We start from the raw sequence: 5,819 nt of genomic DNA on the forward strand, positions 1-5,819 counted from the left end.
AGGATAGTAGAACAATAAAGTGGGCGTCTAGAAAGATACAGAAATGAGAGTTGCGTGAGAAACGAGTTTAGTGTTAGTAAATAAGTCTGTTCACATTGGAATATTTGGAAAGTTGTCTCACGTAAATGCAGTTTGATTCCAAAATTCTGCGGTACATAGAGACCAGAGTGCCCTAAAACTTTAAGTATGGAATGTTGCTATTTCGAAGAAACAATTAATTAGGAATGGAAACAGAACGCTACTTATTGAAGGGAAATGCAACTGAGAGGGATATGGATTTATTTCTATATCATGCAACATCAGGCATCGTGCGTAATCCAACGTGATCAAAGGAGAAATCAGCAAAAGAGAATTACAGCTCAGGAAGAGATCTTTCATCCTTTCAAGCATGTCCTGATCATCTTCCTTAGTTAAACTAAAAAGTAAACCTTTTGTCCTTATATAATCTGTATCCCTTTATTACTTCCCTACTTATATTAACGCATAGATGCCTCTTAAAAGTCGCCACAGAGGCGACATTTTCATGCACCACCTCTTCTGGTATTGTGTTCCAGGCTAGTACCACTCTCTGTATGGAAATCCTCCATCACATATCTCCCTTAAACTTCCAGCATCTTACCTTAAACCTGTGCCCCCTTACAATTGAAACTTCAACCCTGGGGAAAAGCTTCTGACTATCCATTCTGTCTATACCTCCCATAATTTTGGAGACATCAGGTCTTGTTTCAGCCAGTACCTTCCGACTGGAAACAATCCTAAACTTTTTAACTTCCCTCATAGTCTGAACCCTTAAGAACGGGCAACGTTCCGCTGCTTGTGTGACAATCAAAACTGTAAAACACTATTCCAAATGTGGCCGAACAAGTGTTTTATATAGCTGTGAAATGGTTTGGAAACTCTTGCAAACAATGCTCTGACTGATGAAAGCAAGTATGCCACATGCCTTCTTCATCAGCATTGCCACCTCTTTTGCTACTTTCAGTGAACTATGGACATGCACGCCCAGATCCGTCTGAATATAAACGTTCCGACCAGTTTTAACATTTATACTATATTTCACACGTAAATTTGATTCTCCAAAATACACCACCTATCTTTTTCCTCTCTTAAACTCCATCTGCCATTTCTGCGCCCAAGCCGTCAATCTATCTTCATCATGTTTTATCACTACACAATCGTTTGCCAAATCAGCACCTTCACCAATCATTGTGTCATCTGAAAAACTACTAATTATGTCACCAATATTTTCCTCTACATCATTAAAATATCTGTCAAACTACAGACAATCAAAAACTGATCTATATGGATCGTCACCAGCTATCATTCTCAATTCTGAAAAACAGTTTTTCATCTCTACCCTGTTTCTACTCTGAGCAACATAGGAGGAGAAAGTGGTTGGACTGGGCCGGACAAAATTAAAAATCACATTGCTACAGATTACAGTCTAACAGATCTTACGTTTCCATTCCACAGCCACCTGATGAAAGAGCAGCGCTACGAAAGCTAATGCTTCCAACTAAACCTGTTGGACTAGAAACAGGCGTTAATTTTTTTAAATTGTATGACCAAGTAGGCTTTTTATCCATCAAGCCAGCCCACATCGAACAACATGTGAATTTATATTTTTGTAACAATCTGCCATGTGGGACTTTATCAACTGGCTTACTGAAGTACATGTTGACTCCATCCAAACCAAGCCCCCACCGTAAATCAATTGGAATGCAATAGACAATAGACAATAGGTGCAGGTGTAGGCCATTCTACCCTTCGAGCCTGCACCACCATTCAATATGTTCATGGCTGATCATCCTTAATCAGTATCCTGTTCCTTGTTTCCACAATCCTTGAGAACTCTTTCCAACTCTTTCTTAAATGAATTCAGAGACTGGGCCTCCACTGCCTTCTGGGGAAGAACATTCCACACAGCCACCACTCTCTGGGTGAAGAGGTTTCTCCTCATCGAAGTCCTAAATGGTCTACCCCGTATCTTTAACTGTGTCCTCTGGTTCGGCACTCACCCATCAGCGGAAACATGTTTCCTGCCTCCCGGGTGTCCAATCTTTTAATAATCTTATATGCCTCAATCAGATCCCCTCTCAGTCTTCTAAACTCAAGGGTATACAAGCCCAGTCGCTCCAGTCTTTCAGTGTAAGGTAATCCCGCTATTCCAGGAGTTGACCTCGTGAAGCTACGCTGTACTCCCTCAATAGCCAGAATGTCTTTCCTCAAATTTGGAGACCAGAACTGCACACAGTACTCCAGGTGTGGTCTCACCAGGGCACAGTACAGCTGCAGAAGAACCTCTTTGCTTCTATACTCAATTCCTCTTGTTATGAAGGCCAGCATGCTATTAGCCTTCTTCACTACCTGCTGTACCTGCATGCTTACCTTCATTTACTGGTGTACAAGAACATCCAGTTCTCTCTGTTTTGCCCCTTTACCTAAATTGATTCCATTTAGGTAGTAATCTGCCTTCCTGTTCTTGCCACCAAAGTGGATAACCATACAGTTATCCACATGAAACTGCATCTGCCATGCATCTGGCCACTCACCTAATTTGTCCAGGTCACCGTGTCATCTTCTAACATCCTCATCACATTTCACCCTGCCACCCAGCTTAGTATCATCAGCAAACTTGCTTATATTATTACTAATATCATCTTCTATATCATTAACATATATTGTAAAAAGCTGCAGTCCCAGTACTGAACCCTGCGGTACCCCACCGGTCACTGCCTGCCATTCCAAAATGGAGCTGTTTATCACTCCTCTTTGCTTTCTGTCAGCCAACCAATTTTCAATCCAAGTCAGTACTTTTCCCCCAATACAATGCACCCTAATTTTGCTCAATAACCTCCTATGTGGGACTTTATCAAAGGCTTTCTGAAAGTCCAGGTACACTACATCTACAGGATCTCCCTTATCCATCTTCAGATTTACATCCTCAAAAAATTCCAGAAGATTAGTCAAGCATGATTTCCCCTTCATAAATCCATGCTGACTCTGACCAATCCTGTTACTACTATACAGATGTGTTGTAATTTCATCCTTTATAATAGACGCCAGCATCTTTCCCACCACTGAGGTCAGACTAAGTGGTCTATAATTTCCTGCTTTCTCTCTCCCACCTTTCTTAAAATGTGGTACGACATTAGCAACCCTCCAATCCGCATGAACTGATTCCGAATCTATCGAACTCTGGAAAATAATTACCAATGCATCCACGATTTCTCAAGCCACCTCCTTCAGTACCCTGGGATGTAGACCATCAGGCCCCGGGGACTTATCAACCTTCAGAACTAACAGTTTCTCCAACACCAATTCCTGGCAAATATAAATTCCCTTAAGTTCAGGTCCTTCAGCCACTGTTACCTCAGGGAGATTGCTTGTGTCTTCCCCAGTGAACACAGATCTGAAGTACCAATTCAATTATTCTGCCATTTCTTTGTTCCCCGTAATATATACCCCTGTTTCTGTCTTCAAGGGCTCAATTTTAGTCTTAACCATTTTTGTGCCTTTCACATGCGTCTGACAATGGTAAATTTGGTACACTGCTCTCGATGTGTGGAACTCGAATTGTGCATTAACACAATGGGACATGTATGTTAGTGCCGCATATCCCCTTTTCATAACTATGCTTGCAGTAGTTCTATGAACGTGAAAATTCGGAGGAGTAGTCACAGTATTCACCATCCTTACAATGGCCAGTTCATAAATGTCCTGCACTGATGGGACATTTCAGCTGCGCAGTTCGGAAGAAAAAGAAATGTGTGTTATGCTCTCTCTCTCACTCACTCTTTCTGTCTGATATAAGTATGTATAAGTCTGCCCTCACTCATGTTCTGATTCGAACACTTGCTTACACAGAAGAAATCAGATCCCGGAGTAATTGCTGGCTTGATGGTCCATAACCTTTGTCTTTGCTTTTTTAGTTACAAGGTGATCAATGATTGACAAGAGGCTTCGACTGTAGTATGTAGAAAAGACAAACGTCAATTGCACTGGAATATAAGCAACATTCACGTCAATCCAGAAATGGCCAGAGGTCCGTTAAGTGTTCAACACATTACCGTGAGTCTTGTATTAAATGTAGCGTCTGTTAGGTAACCACGGCAAATTCTCTGTCCACGCTACATCAGTAAGTCGTCAGGCATTTTTTTGGCCACAATCAACATTTTTCCCATGACTGCCGTTGCGTTTGCTTTTTGTTTTAAATTCAGAAAATTTTCATTAAGATTACGCCGTGAAAGAGTCGAGTTCAACCGAAAAATAGACTCCTTCTGTTCCGTTCAGAATTCCTTGAAATCGGCTCTTCAGCGATCTCCAAACATATTAGCTTCAAGTAATGTCGAAAGGACAGTACTATCAGCAGAAACCCGAGAACCAAGAACAGTATTTTCCACGTCTTCTCAAGTGCTCCTCAGAAAGGCAATGTGATGATGGGTTCAGGGCTGCGTTTTACATCAATTCATGAATCATTTCAAAGTTTTTAATTTAACATTCAGTGAACTGCTTCTGGTCATGTAAGAAAAATGAGTTGTTGATATCAATATTAGCACACATCAATGAATAAATGTGAATCCGAAGGTATTGGTCCAATAACAACAATGAAAACGTCTTGTACAGAAATTAACTCATGAAGTGTGGAAGGAATCCATTATTTTTCTGACAGTTTTATCGGATGGCGAGGATTGGGGACATTTGTTACGTGAAATAAATGTTTGATCTTCCGAAGTGCTAAACGTGAAACAAAAAAAAACTCAGCGTTCGTTCATTTTGTACATTGTTCAACCACTATTCCGCAGATCGGCTATGTATGCATTTTCAACCACACCGCATCCCCATCCGTGGTCGATCCCCACATTCCCCAACATTGAAAGTGATGATTGGATTTGTTGCTTTTGGGTCTTCAGGAAGCAGATTCTACGACTGAGCAGAGCATGGGAAGGCAATTGCCAACTGGTATTTTCGCTGGATTTTTCAACCAGAAACACAGGCAATTTCCTTGGGGTGGGAGGCGGGGCAGAGTTCGTAACCTGATATGGTAGATGGTGTAATTTAAATTCAATAAAAATTCAGACTGAAGCGTTAGTGATGATCACCATCCCAGTACCAGTTAACATGGAGAATGACACATCGAATTTCAGTAATATCCGCTCACCTGGTCTGGTTGCCATGTGACTCCAGATCGACAGCGATGTGCTAGAAATGAATCAAAACTTAACTGCAAAATTGTCACCATCTTCCTCCGATTCATTTTGAACAATTATCTCTCGGTGTGTTTCTTGTAATTATTGAACTTCAAGGCCGAGATGCTCTTCCAAGCCTAACTTCAGAAGACATGGCGAAAACTGCCGCTTCCCCTTCTTCAGCTATCAGCGCGCATCAAAAAATCAGATTTCTAGTTCATTACCACATGTTAGTGTGGGCCTATTGTGGCCAAATTAGATAGAAGTTTTCTTAATTTAAAGGAGAGACACCAGTTCATAATATTAACGCATTCTGAAACGTTCTGAGGGTAAAACGTCCTCGGAAAATAGTCGGCATATCATTCTCTAATTGTCTCTCAAGTCTCTCTCGCCACGTCTTTCACTTCAGCTCTACTTCAGCTCTGATTGTTTTAATTTTCTGCCCCCACTCTCTTCGTTTGTCTTTCCGTATCTTTGAACACTCGCCTCAAGTGTTCCCACCACTAATCCCTTTACCCCATCCTCGAATTTCATCTCTCATCCGAGTAAGCCCGTCAATCACATCCACGCCATAAAGGATGACTTCATCCCATGAGTCATAATGGACAACAACTTAATCATCTCAAGTTC

Source organism: Chiloscyllium plagiosum, unplaced genomic scaffold (assembly GCF_037043375.1).
Source record: "Chiloscyllium plagiosum isolate Xiang-an unplaced genomic scaffold, Cpla_swu_hap1 HiC_scaffold_46, whole genome shotgun sequence".
NCBI lineage: Eukaryota > Metazoa > Chordata > Chondrichthyes > Orectolobiformes > Hemiscylliidae > Chiloscyllium > Chiloscyllium plagiosum.